This window comes from Vulpes lagopus, chromosome 24, assembly GCF_018345385.1.
Source record: "Vulpes lagopus strain Blue_001 chromosome 24, ASM1834538v1, whole genome shotgun sequence".
NCBI lineage: Eukaryota > Metazoa > Chordata > Mammalia > Carnivora > Canidae > Vulpes > Vulpes lagopus.
Genome location: NC_054847.1, coordinates 31,759,353 through 31,779,141, shown reverse-complemented (window position 1 = coordinate 31,779,141; position 19,789 = coordinate 31,759,353). Strand labels below are relative to the sequence as shown.

The 19,789-nt window shown below is 41.0% G+C and overlaps 1 long non-coding RNA gene across 1 annotated transcript; it reads right to left on the bottom strand.

Moving 5' to 3' along the window:
- Nucleotides 1–13,985: 13,985 nt before the first annotated feature.
- LOC121481937 lies at nt 13,986–15,954 on the bottom strand. Its single transcript, XR_005985454.1, has 3 exons — nt 15,861–15,954; nt 15,295–15,351; nt 13,986–14,024 (listed from the first exon to the last, which is right to left on the bottom strand). It is a non-coding gene; the product is annotated as an uncharacterized LOC121481937 (long non-coding RNA).
- Nucleotides 15,955–19,789: the final 3,835 nt, after the last annotated feature.

The window sequence follows — 19,789 nt, the reverse complement described above, 5'->3', positions numbered from 1 at the left end:
AAAGACAAGTCCACAGAGAGGAAGGAGGCCTAATGGTAACACTTCAAATGTACACAAACACACGCACACACTTATTAGCCATAGTAGAAGGAAAGGCACAGGGTCGTAGATTCTTCTTACCATCTCCATGACCTCACGGGAAGGAGCTGAACGCAACACCTGGCTGTTTTTACCCGTGGGTCTTCTGTCTCCTTAGATGAAATGAGGTCTCTGTTTCTTTGGTTTCTTAAGCTGTGGTTATATTGACATTTGTTGCCTTTGTATTGTGAGAATCTTGACTCTTCTCAATATAGTTTCAACATCAATCTTGACTTTTTCTCTGCTTGGCCTTTATAACACCATTTTCCTTACAAATGACATTAAGGGGAATTTTAGAACAGAGGATTGTACTATTTTTAAGATCCAAAAGAAAGAACATTTAAATTTTTCTCACTATTTTTTGGAGGTACAGTCCTATGAACTGTAGACTGATTCCTGTCTGGGGGAGATTTTGGCTTTATCTGATAAATGTTTATATCCTATAATAGTGAACATGTCCTGGAAGAATCATAATATTTCCTCAGTGGTTGAATGCTCCATGCATACAATTTGTTCTTAATCCAAATAATCCTGGACTGCACATATATATAATCACTGCAGTTGCCAAAGCAGACTCATGCTACTTAATTTATTTTTTTCGGGGAAAGGGGTGGAGCTTTTAGATGAGTCATTTAACAAAGTTAAAGGTGTAAGTTTAATTATTGCTTTTCAGCAGTTTACATTTGAGCTCAGGAACACCTTTGAGATTTCTGCAACCCAAAGCAGGAATGAATGCTCCATGCCCTCGCTTTAACCCCCTCTGAACCAGCTGCTTGCCTACACTATCCTTAGCAAAAGTATCTTACAACCCTCAGCCAGTCCCAAGAGTCACTTCTCTCCACTGTCTCACTGAGGCACTCAGGCTGGGGCAAGAGACAAGTGGAAGGTAAGTGAAATAGTTTGCTGAGGGCAGGTGGATTCCAGCACCCCACAGAGAGGCCTGAGTGACTCTGCAGCGAGGCCGAGCTTTTATTTAGAGCTCTCTCCTTTCCCTTTGGTACCTCTTCACCTCCGTGTCTGACCTGTTCTGGGCAGTGAATTGGCAGCTTTCACTACAATGGAACTCAGTAATTTGGGATGTAATGAAATATTCACTTTCTATGCTTTTGATTTTAAAATTTTAATTATTTTGCCCTTATTATGAAATCCTTTGTTTATAAGACAACGCATGTATGTTTATCATCTTAGTTTAAAATACTTTAGGTAACATTGGGAGGTTGTCTCAATTTGGAAAACAGAGCAATTACGCCATTTTACTATTTGATACTGTTTCCTAGTGCTCAGTAAACTACAGTTATTGATTAGGTGACCGCTAGATATGTATTCTATAAAATAACCCATGAAATACTTTATCGGCATTCTGGTCCATCTGATGATTGTTTAACATGCCAACAATTTCAAGTTTTAAATAACTTGCTTCAGTCAAGAGTTGATGTCTTTCTCTTCATGGCTATATATTATTACATCATTTATTCTTCTAAATTGGGTCATTGTGTGACTGATTGAATTCCTAGGAATCTCTACTCACTTAGAAATCCAGGTTTATTGGATCGATTTATAATGTCAAAATTGTGCCACCACTTCACAGCACAAGAATTTCTTCAGTTACAGACTCAGGTTACACCTTGTGTGCACTCCATGGAAGAGTTTTACATTTAATTCTCGACTTTAAAAGAACATGGGTAGGAGAAAGAAGAATTGTGGATTAATTAGTGAGGAAGGCAAAGTTCAGCGAGAGTCTGAAAGCTGATCAAGTTTGTAGAAGTGCCTCGGCTACTTATTTGTCTGTGATGCTCCTTGGACCTCAGGTGCATGAGTTTTGTAGTTTTTAGGAGGCACTGAACTCAGTTTCTTTGGCCTTTCAAGATAATGTTCATGTTTTTTGCTCCCCACTTAGTTTTTCTAAAGGTACTTTATAAAGCTACGGTCATCTTTTGAACCCAACAGCTGGTGATGTAACAAAGGTCATTTTCAGATTTACAACATATCTAAGTAGGCTCTATAAATACAAGACTCCGGCAGAGTCAAGCAAAGATACAGAAGTATTTTACCCTTAAAAAATCTAGTAAAATAAAATCATATCACATTTAATTATACATAAAAATAATTGCCTTTCTTTAGAAAAATGTACTAAGAAATTGAGATAATGTCAATAAATATCCATATTTATTGTCAGCTATGGACTAAATTATGCCCTGTAAATTAATGTGTTGAAACCCTAACCCCCAACGTGACTATATTTGGAGATAGGATCTTAAGGAGGTAATGACATTAAATGATGTAAGAAGGGTGGAGCCCTAATCAGATGGGACTGAAAGTCTTACATGAAGACAGAGACCTCTTTCTCTCTGCCTCTCCATCTCTGTCTCTCTGTGAAAACAGAGGAAGGGCCATGTGAGGACACCGCAAGAAGATGTCTCCCTACAAATTAGGAAGAGAGGCTTCCTCAGAAACAGTGACCTGTTGGGCCTTAACCTTAGACTTTCCATTCTCCAGAATTACAAGAAAATAAATTTATGCTGTTTAAGTCTATGTAGTTTGTGCTATTTTGTTATGTCAGCCAATCTAAGACACTTTTCCAGGGGATGCCTGGGTGGCTCAGTGGTTGAGCGTCTGCCTTCGACTCAGGTCATGATCCCGGAGTCCGGGGATCGAGTCCCACAACAGGCACCCCACTGGGGAGACTGCTTCTCCCTCTGCCTTTGTCTATGCCTCTCTCTGCGTATCTCTCATAAATAAATAAATAAAATCTTTTAAAAAAATCAGACATTTTCCACATTTATTAATACAAGTGCAGAGAAATGAATAAAATATGCCATAAAGTTGCAGAGGAGTCTTCAGAATAGATGTCGTGTTATCTGCCTTGAATGCTGGGCTGCGTGGAAATCATGACATGTAACTCTAAAAAATCAGTTTGTTGGCTTGTCAGAAGTTCTAACCCTGGTATTGCTCTAATTACCATGAAAGTTCGTGCAATTAATATCCAGGGAATGTAAACCAAATGTGTACTTTTAAACTAAACAATGGTGATGTCTGTCTATTTGCAGACACTCAAGATGATCCCTTAAGATTCATGTTGCCCAAGATAGAGAGAGGTAGAGCTGCTCCCTCCAGTCTGGAGGATACCGTGGGGTATCCTGTACAGCTGCGACATTGTCAGGACCAGCTTTCCTGGACTTGCAAGGGTTGCTCTGCCTTCTTTCATGCGAGTAAGCATAGAGACAAACAGAAAACGTTACAGAAGTCAGAGATGATTACTAGAAACAAAAGAATGTAATTGAGTCATCATCCACAAGCACAGAAAAACTACAGGTTGAGTGGCTTGCCCAGAGTGCTGTTCACAGGAAATAACTAGTCAAAATATGACCCAGGTCTACTGACTTTCATTGTCCACACTCTTATCCATCCACTGCCCAGAACTCCTCTCTCTACATGAGGAATATGACTGGGCATAAAAAATGTGTGCCACAGCTTCCATGGCGTAACAAAGTTCTTTATTAACATCATCTAATGGGTGCATGTTATCTGATGGAAAACAACCTGGAATGGAATACAAGAAGATACCTTTGAACACTAAAGCCAATTCAAACCAATGCATGTTATAGTGTAATTGTTTTCTTTCATTTATAAATTATCTGGGATGTGGGCAAGTCAAACTGTCCTCACATATACTCAAGAGAACTCAACAAACTTATTTACTTTCCTTGGCTGGTTCTTACTTTGCTATCTTTTATACAGGTACATTCTTGAAAGAAAAATGACTTGGTTGTGCGATCTTTGTCAAAATCATTTGTAAGCACTCTTCCATAATGGAAGAGAATCAACTCTGAAATAAACTAAAACACAGTTATTTTTCTTGACTGAAAGTACTTGCCTAAAAAAAGAATTTCAATTCACTTTCAACTATCAGGGATACTATATTGGACTTTTTTCCAGTTTTATTGAGAAATGATTGACATACATTACTGTAAAAGTTTAAGACATACGGTTTGATGGTTTGACTTATATGTACTGTGAAATGATAACCACAATAGGTTCAGCTAACATCTGTCAGATCATATAAATACAGTAAAAGGAAAAGAAAGGAAAAAAGGGGGAAATTGTTTTCTTTCGTAGCACAAGACCTTTGGGGAAGAAGATAGATAAATAACGAAGTTCAATCTCTGCACTTCTAAGATCATGAAGGTTGCTCTAAATTTATATGTTTGAACTTATGTAATAACAGATTTTGATGTTAATTGAACTTGCTTTCCATTTAAAAACTCTGTCTAACAAGCAAAAATCTACCACAGGCAATTACTTCTAATCATAGTTTTTCTTGTAGTTTGTAGTATCTAGGTTTTTAAAATTTTCCTCAATAAACTGGTAACAAATTATTATTTTGAGCAATCCATGACTTGGTAATTTAAAATTTTTCTATGGCATTTATCAATAAGAATTCCATTTGCTACTGCCAAGCAGTGTCATGTTCTCCGATAGATCTTGGCCAGCCAAGGGAGTGCTTAGGTAAATTGTCTCATCTAACACCACAACCCTGTAGTTCATAGTAGAAGATGAAAACTGAAATCATAAAATAAAGGCTCAACAGGGAGTCGGCTCGCTCTGGGAATGCTTTTGGACCATAACAGATATTATAAGTTACCACACCAATAGGGAATGATTCTTACTGCATGAAATAGTTCCCTGATGTGTCTCCTAAATTCCTCCTATTGCACTTTATTGTGCATTTCCTCCCATTTAATCCTCAGTAAAAAAAAATGAAGTTCCTTGTTAGAAGAGATGAAGAGTGTCTAGTCACCAACCCTTAAATAAGAAATTTTCATAGGCTCGATGATAGGTATTGTATATAATCTAAACATCTTCTTTTCTGTAATAAATAATCTCACTTCTCTGCATCTTTCCTCATCTCCTCTCATTTCACAATCCCTAATTCATTCTGAGAATTGGAAAGAACAACAGATAAGGAGTTAACAGTTAAGGCTCTCGTCACAATTCTATCACAGACTAACTGTATACCTTTGGATAAAATATTTCAACCTTCTGAGATTCGATATCAGTGAAATGTGGAGTTTGGATACAGTTATCTCTGACTTTTCATTTATCTCTAAAACCCAATTTCTGATGCTTCCCTGAAATCTATCTAGTTCTTCCACATTAATTAGGGAAGCCGCAACTGGACACAACATGCTGGTGCTAAGTATAGAAGTTAGATCATTACTAGGACATGCTGTAGTACTACTTCTGAATCCTAGTCTCACAATATTTTAAAATTATTGGATGTAAGTGGTGAAAGAATCATTTTATTATCCATGTTAACCTCAAGACCTTTTTTCCTACTGATCTTTGTCCTCCTTACTAGCTTTGAATTTTTTTAGCTCTGTTTTTTTTTAAGATTTTATTTTATTTATTCATGAGAGACACACAGAGATAGAGGCAGAGACACAGGCAGAGGGAGAAGCAGGCTCCCTGCAGGGAGCCCAATGCGGGGGACTCGATCTCAGGACTCCAGAATAATGCCCTGGGCCGAAGGCGGCGCTAAACCATTGAGCCATCCAAGGATCCCCTTTAGCTCTGTTTTTAAGTGTATCAGCTAAAAACATATCTAATTAACATTCATTTTGTTTGCTACTGATTATTTCTCCAACATATTATTTTATTTTTATAATCTGGTCAACCACGGACTAAACAACCTTTCCACCTGGCAGTACATCATTTACCTCCTTAATTATTATTCTCACAAATCACCAAGGAAAATATTTAGCAGTATCAGGGCTGGCGTTGGCCCCAGAGTAGTACCACCAATGTTGACACAGATCCTCTGATAAGTCCTCTCTGCAAAATGACCAGAAGTTGTGTGATCCACCCTAGTCTATCTTCCAAATAGACTTATTTTCCATATCCCTATTTATTTGGTTTTATTTATTTATTTATTTATTTATTTATTTATTTAGTATATATATTTTGTAGTGATCTACTTCTGTTGCAAGATAAGAGAAGCAGTCTAAGCTGAAAGGATGACACCTGGAAATCTATTTAGACAATATATGACAAAAGGAAACCTAGCATGGAAGGAAAAAGAAAAAAACAATGGATATATTATAGCAAATGACTATATCAATTACTATACTAAATATGATTGTATTGAAATTTTCAATGAAAACTAGAGATTATCAGAATGAATAATGTAAGACTGAAATGTGTGTTGCCATATGAATACACTTTAAATATAGGGCACAGGTAATTTAAAAGTAAAAAGAAAAATATACGCTATTTAAAAATAAGCCATAAGAAAGCTAGTGTAATTGCATTTCTGTCAGACAAAGTAGACTTCAAACAAGAAGTATTGTCCAAGGTAAAGAGGAATATTTTATGTTGATAAAATATTGAATGTATCAACCAACATGACAATTTTGAACATAAGATACCTAATAATGGAGCTTTAAAGTACATAAAACAAAAACTGACAAGATGAAATGGGGAAAGAGATAAATTCACAATCACCACTAGAAACTTTAATAGGCAACTCTCAGAAATTGATAGAACAAATAGATTTTTAAAAATCAACAGCAAAATAAGATTTGAACAGCCAAACAGTGAACTGATTGACTTTTATAGAATACTACATCTGACAGCTGTGGAATATACATTCTCTTTAAGCACACATGGAATATTAAACAAAAAAAACCAACGTGCTAGTCTATCAAAAGCCATCAATAAATTTTAAAGGATTGAAATCACAGAGTATTTTTTCAATCTGACCCCAACAAGTTTATATTAGAAATCAGTAACAAAAAAAATCAATAGATTCCTCCAAATATTTGGATATTAAACAACATATTTCTTACTCACCCATTGGTTAAAGAAGAAATCACGAGGAGTTAGAAAATACTTTGAATAGAACAATAAAAAGCACAAATATTGAAATTTGTAAGATGCAGCTAAGAACATGTTTAAAGGAAATTTATAGCTTTAGCTGCTTATATTAGAAAAACAATAAAAGTCTAAAATTTATTGCACTTTAAAGTTATAGAAAAAGGGGCACCTGCGTGGCTCAGTCAATTGGGCATCTGACTCTTGATTTGGCTCAGGTCATGATCTCAGGGTTGTGAGACTGAGCCCCATGTAAGTAAATTAACACATTTGGAAGAATCAAAAGTTGATTTTTCTAAAAAACTAATAGGATTGATAGACTTCTATTAAAACTAATCAAAAAATTTGTAAAAATGCTAAAATCAAGAATGAAAGAGGGACCATCACCACGGATCCTTAGAAAGAAAACAAGAAAATTCTATGAACAGCTGTATGGCAACAATTTTGACAACAGATGAAATGGAAAAATTCCCTGACAAATATTATTTCCAAAATGGATAAAAGAAAACATATAACATGAATAAAAGTGTCTATGTCAGAGAAATTGAATTTGTAATTAAGAATTTCCGACAAAGAAAATTCCTGTTTCAGACACCTGGCTCAGGGTAAATTCTATCAAGTATTTAAAAGAAGAAACAATGTTACACAAAACTTTTTGGAAAATAAGGGGGCAGGGATGCATCCCAATGTCTTTTATGAGGCCAGATTAACCTTATAACTGAAATTTTAAAATGACACTATAAGAAAAGAAATTACAGACCAATATTCCTCACAAACACACATACCCACACAAAATCTTAACAAATTTAACAATATATTAAAATGATAATGCATTATAAGCAAATAGAGCTCATCAGAAGAATCCGATAATCGGTTTAATATTTAAACATCTTTCAGCTGAAATCACTGTATTAAAATAAATGAGAAACTCTCCCAATACTTTCAATAGGTATAAAAAAAAGCATTGACAAAGCCCAGCAAACTCTCAGCAAACCATGGACAGAATTAAATTCCTTAAGATGATAAAGGACACTTATGAAAAGCCTGTAGCTAATATCACACTTAATGGAGAAATATTGAACACTTTCCACCAAGGCAAACATCAGGCTAAGGATGTTTACTTTCACCAACCCTACCCGATATTGTATTGATTCTAAGAAAAACTTAAACTATCTTTATTTCAGACAATAGGATTTTGTGTGAAGAGAATCCTAAGGAATTTAGCAAAAATCAAAAACAACCCCCAAAACCAAAATCAAAAACCTATGAAATGTAATAAACGATCATGTGATTTCAACAAGGTCACAAGATTTAAGATTGGTACACAAAAAAATCAATTCTGTTTCTATATACTAGCAATAGAAGGTCCAAAATAAACATTTCAAAATGATGGCAAAAATACATGCTTAGGAATACATATAATATGTGCAAGACCCACACTTTGAAAAATACAAAATACTGCTGAGAAAATTAAAAACCTAAAAAATGGAGAGGTGAGCCAGATTCCTGTATCAGAAGATTGAATATCGCTAAGATCACAATTCTCCCCGTATTTACCTATAGCGTCAATGCAACTGCAATCACATACCCAGCAAGTCCTTTTTTTTTTTTTTTTTGACAAGCTGAAACTAAAATTGATACTGAAAATGTAAAGGGCCTACAATAATTGAGACAAAATTCCAAAAGTAGAATAAATTGGAGAATTTTTACTATATGATCAAGAGTTCATATAAAGTTATAGCTGAGAGTATGGGTTTTATGTAAGAATAGATGACAGATACGTGGAATGATATGGAGAGTACAGAAATAGACTGTACATTTATGATCAAAATATTTTTTACAAAGAAGTCAATTTTATAGTAAAATAATTTTCCCCAATGAAAAGTGCTAGATAAACTGGATATTCTTATATATATTTTTTACACTGTACATAAAGATTAACTGGAAAAGGATTACAGACCTAAGGCAGAAACTAAAAACAAAGCCTACAAAGAAAACAGCTGGAGAGTATCTTTGTGAAGTTGGGGTAGGAAAATATTTACAAACAGATGGAAAAAAGGGGAAAAAATGATACACGAAACTTACCAAAATTCAAAAGACACTGTTACAGAAATGAAACAGTAAACCACAGGCTAGAATAAAATTTTCACAGTCCACACACCTGACAAATAACTTACACAGGAGAATATTTTTTAAAACTACAAATCAACAGTAAAAAGATTAATACTCAAGAAAAAATTGGGTAAAAGTTTTGCACAGATACTTCAGAAAGACAATATACAAATTCCCAATAGACATATGTAAACATGGGAAGTACATAAGGGAAATGCAAATTAAAACCACGAAGAGATATCATTGTACATCCTCATTGTAGATGAGGATGGCTAACAGCAAAATTACCAAATGTCAGGGAAAATGTAGGGCGATGGAATCGCTCGCACATTGCAAATGAGAGAGTAAAATAGTACATCAGCACCAGAGAGCTGCTTGGCAATTTCTCATGAAGTTAAATATGTAGTTAACCTTTCACCCAGCAATCCTCTCCTAGGTGTTAATACACACACACACACACCTCCTCTGCCAAGGAAAATGTAAGTCCCCAAAAAGCCACGTACAGGAAGGTGCACCGTGACTTTATTCATTTTAATGAGAAATTGGAATGGAGCCAACTTGTCTATTAACAGAAGCATAGGTAAGTCGTGGTAGAGTCGTAGGATGGAATCCTATGCAGCAAGAAAAAGGAGCAAATTGCAAATACACACAATCCCATAGATAAATTAAACTGGATAATGGATATAATTATTGCTTAATTATATTAAACAACACACAACGTTCCAGGGTAGGCAAAGCTAATCTGTGGAGAGAAAACCAAAACCAGAGTTGCTCCCTTCAGAAGTGAAACTGACTGGAAAAAGAGCTAAGGAAAGTCTCAAAGGCAATGTTTTATATCTTTCTTGGGACATTGATAACATAAGTGTATACATTTGTCTAGATTCACTCATCAGTCCACTTCAAGTCTTTTTTTGAAAAAAAAAAAAAAATTTTATTTCTCTATTCATGAGAGACACAGAGAGAGAAAGAGGCAGAAATACAGGCAGAGGGAGAAGCTCCCTGAGGGAAGCCTGATGCGGGACTTGATCCTAGAATCCTGGAGGTCATACCCTGGGCTGAAGGCAGGCCCCCAAACCCTGACCCCCCCCCCGGGTGCCCCAAGTCCACTCAAAGTCTATACTTAATACTGTATGTAATTACACCTCCATAAAATAAAGAAAATCTCTTCGATTCATGTCATCGTGGGCAAGTGTGATATCTGCAGGTACATTTGCATGTGTGTGTATGAAGAAACCAGGTCATTCGAGCCCGTGGCAATCTTCTCTTCTGCATTGGATTTGAATGGATGTTTCTTAATGGCATATAAGAGATACTATGGGGACAAGACCTAGAGATTAAATGCCTTATGGGCCCATGAGCACAATGTGTCATGTAGTTGGATCTGTGAGTCGAAATATAAACGTGCCTGTGGAGGATCCAATTCCTGGAAAGGTGGTCTAAGTGCCCAGAGCCCTACGTTTGGGAGCCAGGTGCTGCAGGCTAATAGAAAGTGGGCAGCGGAATACGTAGTTCTTCCTATTGATTTTTAAAAAAGCGATACAAGTCATGAGCCAGGCCGTGCAGGAGCTGCACGCAGTCTCAGAGGCCGTCTAGGTCAGCCTTCTAATTCTACAGGCACAGACTCGACGGTCAGAGAGGCTACACACTGGCAGCCAGTGATAATCAAAATAGCTGTTCTCCCAGCATCCTGTGAAGCCGTTATGCCTGGACGCCTGTCACACCTGTAACGTGTCCGTGATTGCAAAGTAGCAGTGAGTGGACCACCAGAGCCTCCACTCGCCAGTGGAAACATCTCCTTCTGCATTTGCCCCAAACCTCCAAAGGCTTCCTCTGAGAGACTCGAACCAGATTCAGACCAGCGCAGAAAGTGAGGAGCTAAGGGTCTTTGCCTGAGCCCATGAGCCTCGAGGGCTGGCTCGGGACCGAGAAAGGGTTTCACTGCAAGGCCCCGCGTTGCCCTTTCTTAGGGCGGACTTTCCATGGAGCTTTTCAGACCAGGCCGGAGAGGGCAGCGCATCATTGGACTGAGAACCTGCCCCTGTGCCGCGAGGTGCGCACAACCTTTGCACTTAAGCAGTAATTTCATTGGGCGTTTTAAAACCATCTAAGGGGGATCCCTGGGTGGCGCAGTGGTTTGGCGCTTGCCTTTGGCCCAGGGCGCGATCCTGGAGACCCGGGATCGAATCCCACATCGGACTCCCGGTGCATGGAGCCTGTTTCTCCCTCTGCCTGTGTCTCTGCCTCTCTCTCTCTCTCTCTCTGTGACTATCATAAATAAATAAAAATTGAAAAAAAAAAAAGTCACCTCTACCTGGGCCCCACCTGAATTTCTGAGGGTGGGGTCCGTGCATCAGTATTTAAAAAAAAAAAAAAAATTAAAACCATCTAAGGATCATTTATATTTTCAACAAGTAAGCAAAATGTTGCTTTCCAGACTGTAACTTCATTGTTGTTACTCCCATGGAATTTGAGAAAACCTAGAGATCACGCTTGCGGCCCAGATCTCCTTTGGTGACGGGGGTCACAGTCGGACGTGCTGTTTGTATTTTAATACAGACTGATTCTCCTTGTCTTAGTGAAGGCCCTTGGGCACTTGTGGGGGGGGGGGCAGTGGACATCAGGGGCCTCAAGTTAGCCAAACAGTTTGTCCCTCCTTAGTAGAGGACTTCTCCCATTACACTGGTACCCAGACATCCCCCTCTAGTACAGAGAGACATTTGCTAGATTAGACCTGCTGCTCCTAGACTCTTGTATTCACTCCTCCGAGGCCGCATGAGGGCCCGGGGGGATGTTCCACTAGCATCAGTCAGCTCGAGAGGCCTTGGGAAGTCCTGTGGCCCACGGAGCGGCCTAGTGAGGCCCACACAACCACAGAGCTCCTGATTCTCTTTGCTCCAACTCCTCCGACCTGACTTTGCAGCCCCTGACTGAGAAGCACAGGCCAGGTAGCACTCAACGCAGCCGTTGAAAATGCAAACTGAGAGCTCCAGGGAGACAGCAAACTGTGAATTTATAAATGTGGGAAGCACCCCTTGGGGAAAATTTCTAAGATGTATTAATTGGGCAACGGCTAGTTAGCTTTTTGGAAAATGAATCAAAGTCAAATGACTTCCATCGTACATCATAATAAATAAACCTCTCTTTAGCGCACTAATATTAGCCTTTCTTTCTAAAGCATGCTTTTTAATAAAAATAAATACATTTATATTCCACCCCCCCTTTTTTTTCTTCGTTCACACCAGGCCAAGATTTCCGATGTACTATAAAATTTGGTTTCAAATGTGTTTTGATAGTACGTGAACTGCCATAAATGCCCTGGTGGCGACATGTTCAGAGCCTCCAGTGACCTCATCTAACACGAAGCTAGACTCCTCTATGTACCGCTCTTAGACGCCTCCCGTGTCATCTAGCAGGGCGGGGAGTGGGGAGAAAGAAGCTCTCCCTGCCTAGTGTAGCTGAGAGTCAACCCGTGTTGAGATGATTTTGTCTGGTTCCGGTACCCCAGGGGCCCGTTCCAGCCGGTTGCGGTGTATTTCCCTAGTCAGGAGTCCCTTGTGCTCACCCATCCTTTAGATCCTAAAACAACACAGCCTTGCAGTGACAGTGTGGAGGCATTTTCAGAGGCACTGTGGAGGCTGTAAGCCAGAACAATGTATACTGGCATAAATCCTCAGTAAATATTTATTAAGATCAATGGCTACACACAATGTGCTGATGGTAGCCTTTTGCTCAGACTTAACATTAAGATGAATTGTATAATTGATGTGTTGAGGCCCCCTCTCTGCTCTTAAAGCACAAGACAGGTTTTATTTTCCATATGACTTATACATCGTGTTAGTTACCAGACATTGCATCATGACGCTTACACAGTCATTTAACCTATGGCCAGTCTGCAGTGGTTTGGTGACAGTGATGTGACCTACAGAAATGTCTTGGAGAAGGGCCAGGATCAGACTGTGGTGAGTCATCTGACCTCTACTTAGGTGGCCCAGTTGAAGGCGCTAACAGTTAGTTCGTAATCACATTCAACGACACTCAGTACGAGCCAGCATTATAAAAAGCAGTGCCTTTCATAGAAGGTTCCTTGGAGGTTGGAGTGGAGAAGGAGGGAACAGAGGACCCACAAGACTAGCAAGAGTTTATAGAAGACAAGACTCTTGCTGGCCAGGCATGAAAGAGTAATTTTCTTTCCCTCATCTATGCTTTCAAAAATTAGTGGTTGCAGGATCTTATCTGGACCTGCATTATCTTAGATATTCTTGAACATTATTTTGAGCACTTGGGGATGCCCTCTTCCCTTACACAGGTGTCCTTCAAAGGAAAGAATAAGATCTGGGGTTTTAGTTTATAGCCAGATATAAAGAAAATTTAACTGGAAGGATCTTTTAGGGTAAGAACCTAAACTATTTTCAATAATTAATTGAAAGCAAAGAAAATTATTTTGCTCCTATTTCTGCAACAAAATGGAAGAACTGATATTGTCATAGAGTCTGTAGTCCTTAGCACGTAAGCCAAGAACTCTCTGGTAAGTGCTACCCCTCCGGATGAGAATATAATCTAAGGCACTGAATCTGCTCTGCTGCAGTCAAGTTGGTAGGGTCAGAAAGGAAATGTGTCCCCTCTAAAATCTGGGTTAGAGCAGCCATTCTCAGATTATAGGTCTGGAATCCCTGGTGATCCATTGTAAGCCTTGTTCACGCATCAAGTGTCATTCAAGTTCTAAGATGACTCGTCTAGGGTACGCAACTTTTAAGTAAATACTACAGACAGAGTAGAAGACCTGACGTCGCTTTATAGGCTTGTCATCAAAACGATTGTAATTTGGCTGTTAATTCCAGGTGTAGCATCCCAGAGAACACCTGCGGCTTTTCTTCTTGGTCGGTGGTGAGTGCGTTGGTCTTATTTCTGACAGTAGTAGCCCTCCACCCCATCCTACATTGAAAGCTACTACTGTCGAGCAATATCTGCAAATTAAGGTTAAATGCTTTGAAACCTAACCTGTGTCTTGGTCTTTGCCTGAGCTAATGAATCCATTCAGTTCAACCGGCCAATCATTTTGCTTCCTCACGTTGAGCTCAGTGTTTTTTGTTTTCAAGGTTAAGCTAACAATCACTGTCTTTTCTTTAAACAAACAGGAACCTCAACTACATTTTCATTTTCTTTTTCTTTTTTTTTAAATTTTTATTTATTTATGATAGTCACACAGAGAGAGAGGCAGAGACATAGGCAGAGGGAGAAGCAGGCTCCATGCCCCGGGAGCTCGACGTGGGATTCAATCCCGGGTCTCCAGGATTGCGCCCTGGGCCAAAGGCAGGTGCCAAACCGCTGCGCCACCCAGGGATCCCCTACATTTTCATTTTCATATTTCTTTTCTCTCTCTTTCTCTCTTATTTTATTTTATTTTATTTATTTATTTATTTATTTATTTATTTATTTATTTATTTTTAGCGTTTCATCGTAGGGGGCAAGAATTTTCACAAAGGATATTTCCAGAAACTTGACAGGACCTTTCTGATTCCGTCTTTTAAGTCTTGGATTAAGATATTGGATGCCACTTGACCACGTACGGAGCCCTGAGTACCTTGGCTCTGTAAATCTCATCAGATTAGCGATGCGGCCCTGGCAGTCTCTGAAAGAAGGCCTGATCCGTGCTCGGTAATAATCTTTGCTTTTCTCCCAATATTCCTAGGATGCAGAAAAAGGTGTATCTTTGGAGTGTACTATGTGATTTTCAAAGAGAACAAGTTATAAAGCATTCCTTTTTAAAATCTTTTCTTGGGGATCCCCAGGTGGCGCAGCAGTTTGGCGCCTTCCTTTGGCCCAGGGCGCGATCCTGGAGACTCGGGATCGAATCCCACGTTGGGCTCCCGGTGCATGGAGCCTGCTTCTCCCTCTGCCTGTGTCTCTGCCTCTCTCTCTCTCTCTCTCTCTCTCTCTCTGTGACTATCATAAATTAAAAAAAAAAAAAAATTAATTAAAAAAAATCTTTTCTTAGGGAAGTTCCTTAATTTTTTTTTCTATTGCACTGATCAACTAATATAAAGTATATATGGATGTTTAGTATATTAAGGAATCAATGAATCTCATAATCCTGTATTAACCCCTTTATGTGTTGATCTTTTTGTTTCCCCTAGGAAATCCTGAACTGTAAAATAAAGAAATGCCATCAGGAATCAAAGAATCTGAAGTTTGGAAGGAGCAGTTGGGAAGGATTATGGGTGCCCGATAACATACAAAACTAAAATTATGAGGTCCCGGTCTTGGAAGGGTGCAATGTCTTTGTCGAATTTGCTATAAAGAGAGAAAAGGATGATCAATTGGGCAATCACTTATTATTCAACATTCACACAGCTGTGTCATTTCCTGTTGGCCAAAGGGTGAGAGCTAAGTCTACACAGCAGCAGTAAATCACATTAGCAGTCAGCATTAATGAGGAAAAACAAGATCAGATTCTGCAACCCAACTGGAATACCCTTACCAAACAGACTACACAGCTTACTGCAATGCCCTTGACAGGGCACTCAGCCCCAATTTTAAGGGGAAATAAAGATAAAGACTGTCTTCCAAGAGAACAAATTCTTCCCAGACAACAAATTCAATCCACCGAGTTTTTTTTATGAACCTTTCCTCAATTCCTCTTAAAAAAAAAAAAAAAATGCTTCCCATTCTGTTGATGTTACATAAGGCCAGCTGAGTGACTATGACAAAGAAGAGACAATCTCAGGACACAGTGTACATCCTGCCCTTGTTTTCATATTGAACTTCAGGTATCTGAAGCTGTTGCATACCCACCATCTTACCAAACTCTTGAAGAGAACACCCACGACTCCTCTCCCTATTTTCTGACACGATGTCTATGAAGTCATCCTGCATGTTTCCTTGCATTTCTGTCACCCTCCTGCTCCACTGCTGATGCCCAAGAGGGGTCTGGGCTTCCTCCTCACGGGGCACTTGCTCCTTGGAACACGTCTGCTGGAGTCAGAAGAGAGGCAACAACCACGAGTAAACAACTCAGAGCTGCCTCACGATGTCCCACCGCGAGCCAGGGGCTCCATGAACACAGGGGACCTGTAGAGCCTCGGTGTCTGTGGTGTGTTTCCAAAGAAGAATGTTTGAAAATACAGGGCACGTGATTTTCAAGCAGCCTTATCTTGCAACTTGAAGGAGGCAGATGTCCTCATTCTCTTGTAAGGATGAAACAGGGAAATCACTGGGTCATGTTTGCCAGGGGGCACACAGCACGTTGGTGTGACCCGGACCGGACCCAGGCCGGCCTACTCGCCAGGCCTGGCACAAACCCTTTCTTTGTGTCCCATGAAAGGTAGTTCCTGTGGGAGGGGTGGCTTCCCTGCAATTAAGAGCAAGGATTGTTGACCGTAAAGGAAGGAATTCTTAAGCTCACACCTCTCAGGGCAATGGAATGCTGACCCCACGTGGGTTATTAGCCAGTTCATTTTGGAATCTTCACTATTGTTTTCTCTGCCTTGAATTTAGAGGTTAGGTAGGGAAAGGAGAGCATAATGGGAAGACAAACAGGAAAGGTCAGAAAAAGGAGGACAGTAGGTAATGTATGATCCCTCCATGGGGCTTCACATCCTCCAGATGAATGTTTTGCTTCAGGGGAAAACTTTCACCACAGTCTAAAAGTTAAGCCTTTTCCAGGACTTTAGATTCCATTTAGATTGGAAAATCGCATTGAAGATGAGCAGTTACATCGTCGTCTTACAGGTAGTGAAGTGACAGGTGCAGACCTAAACGTGGAGAGCCATTCATTCGTTCATTCATTTGGGTAGTCCTGTCATGTCACCCCCCAGCTTTCTGCCCTCCTATGGCTCCAGTGGAAGCCAGGCCCTGGCTCTACTCCCCACCCACTTATGGTACCATCTTGTTTTTTCTCCCTGGAGCTTGCACAGGCCTTCTTATTTGCATACTTCCTCCCTTACGGTCTGTCCCTGGTCTGGAGCATGTGCCCGGTGAGAACAGCAAACAGGTCCGGCCTCTTTGCTGTTACACCTACAGCTCCTGGAAGTGTGCCTGGCATATAGCAGGTGTTTACTAAATATTTGTTGAACTAAATCCTAAATGATTTTTTTAAAGTACTGAATATCTATGACACACTGAGTTCCAGAGATCCGGAGAAGAAGAGGAAAGAACTCTTGCTCTAATGACACTTGGAGACCCGGAACATCCGGCAGGTGGTTTCCTCTATTACGCGGCCGTTAAATTTCACTCAGCAACTGGCAGGTTCCTGGAGACTCAGGTCACCTGGTTTCCAAAAATAGTCCTCCACTGTGATTTCCGATTAGGGCTCTCATGTTGCCTGGGATAGACCTTGTTTACAACTGCTATTCTGCCATAATCATTAGTAGTACCTTTTTAATTTTTTTTGCTCTCAAAAGTACCCAGTTGATATGACAAATTACATGCCTATTCACTGTCAGCCAAACGCTAATAATTCATAATTATTGCTAGTTAGGGTGGCTTAACTGCATAGACCATGTCAATACCGTAATATGGAAGTTCACATTGTATCTCTAGAAAAGGGCAACTTTTTAAGTTAAGAATCCGAAAGAAGGGTGGACCTCTTCTCCCCGTACTAATTAAGGAGTCCGCCAATGAGGCTAGTATTTCCCGAGGTATGTTCAATAATTCCAAGACATGTAAATAGGAGTTACAGGCAAAAACACAAGGCAACGCAGAGATTCTTTATTGTGCCAGAAACTACTCTGCGAAGTTCGCTTGCATGTCCTCATCGTTACTCTTAGGATTCCTGTGTAAGAGATGATGCCATTGAGGCTCTGAGAGGTTGAGGAACTCGTCTAGGGTCACATGGATGCACTTCTTGGTGACCCCCTGGCCCCGGCCATTGCACCCATTGCTTCTCAGACAAACGAGCAAATCATTTGATGAAAGCTTCCTGTGCTTAGGTAGGGAAGGCAGGGTCAAGGACGTTGAGGAGGCTACTTTTCCTTAGAACTTTTTTGTGTCTGTAACCTGTCGAAGCACTTCTTGCACCCTCAAGGGGTGACGTGGGCACAGTGTCTCCCTCATTCATTGGGACCCACGTCCCTGTTTGTGAGGAGGACTAAAGTCCTGCAGACATCACTTTACTGCTTTGGGACCTTGATCGGGGCCAGCTGCCCCTTTCTCTCTGGGTCAGCCCTGCCTGTGTATCAACACACACCCTCTCCCTGGGTCTGCGGAACGGTCCTCCTTGAGGGGCTCCGGTTTTGTCAGCTCGGAAGCAGAGACATGACCGCCCCCAGGATCCATGAGGCTTCATGATCATTAGTGGTACTTTTTTTTTTTTCTCTCATCTCACCCAATACTTACATCTGTGTTTTTAGCCCCATTTCAGTGTCTTCTCATTCCCTTGAACATTCTGGGGTTTCTTTTTTCCTTTTTTTTTTTTTTTTAAGATTTTGTTTATTCATTTGAGAGAGAAAGAGAGAGTAAGAGAGCAGAAGCACAGATAGGAGCAGGGGGAGAGGGAGCCTCCCCACCCCACCCCCAGCAGGGAGCCAAATGCCAGACTTTGTCACAGGCCCCCAGGGTCATGATGGGTCACAGACAGGCCATGAACCACCTGAGCCACCCAGGCACACCGAACATTCTGGGTTTTCGCCTCACCTTCTCATTTACAAGCCTACAAGACTCCAACAAGAGTACCTATGAGATTTTTGGCCAATGTCTTTACTACAGTTTAATAGTTGAAACCTTTCCATTGGAAACACAGGAGATCCAGATGGGAAAAGAAGGACCTCTGATAGGGGAGGCAACAGATGTGTGGCAATTTTGCTCCTCCTTTTTTGGTGTGTGTGTGTGTGTGCGCGCGCGTGTATCGGGGGAAGGCCTGGAAGAGAGGAGGAGAGGGAGCTGTACCTGTGTTCTCCAGCTGGGCACACTTGTGGTATCTGGGCTCATCTTTGATCCTGGGGGAGGGAAGGCTACCGAGGGAGGACACGGGGCAGGGCCGCACACCCGTCTACCCAGTCTCCTTCCTGGAACCGGGCAGCCGCTGCCCTGCACCTTTGGGTTCCTGGGACAGTGGGGCTGACTGTACAAGACTTTCACACTCAGTTATAAGCATCTTCTGCTTTTCTTTTCCTCTTCTTTTCCTTTCCTTTTTTCTTTTCTTTTTTTCCTTTCCTGCTCCCATCTCAGCTGGGCACTCCTCAAAACCCTCCTGCCTCCTCCTGAGTGACAGTTTTGGAAGCCCCTGTGCCGCTGTGACCCAGACAGGCCAGTTACCGCATCCGAAATAGCCTGGCTCAACTATTGTTCCCTGGCCTACATAGGTGATAGAAACCATGCCTTTAAAAAAAAAAAAAAAAAAAAAAAGAATGCAAGCGCTTAACCCTTCCCAACCCAAGACTTGCAGCTTCCTCGGCGCCTGAGCTGCCTGAACTTGGTTGAGAAGCCGTTGGCTTTCACAGACGTCCCCCGGCCTCCGCCAAGCGGCCCGCTCGGGAACCCTAATAAAAGCGGGTCCCCGCCCCCAGCCCCCAACCCCTCCCCCCCCCCCGGGGTCCCGCGGCCCGCTCGGCGCGCACCGCCATCCCGCGCGGCCACCCTAGAGGGCGCCCGGGGCGCGCTCTCCGCGGCGAGGGGACCGCCCCGCTCGCGGCCCCGCGGAGGCAGGAGGCGGGTCGCTTCCCGGCTCATTGAGAAAGAGGATTGGAAGGCCCGGCCTATAAAGCGGCGCCGGGCGCGGGAGACAAAGCAGTCG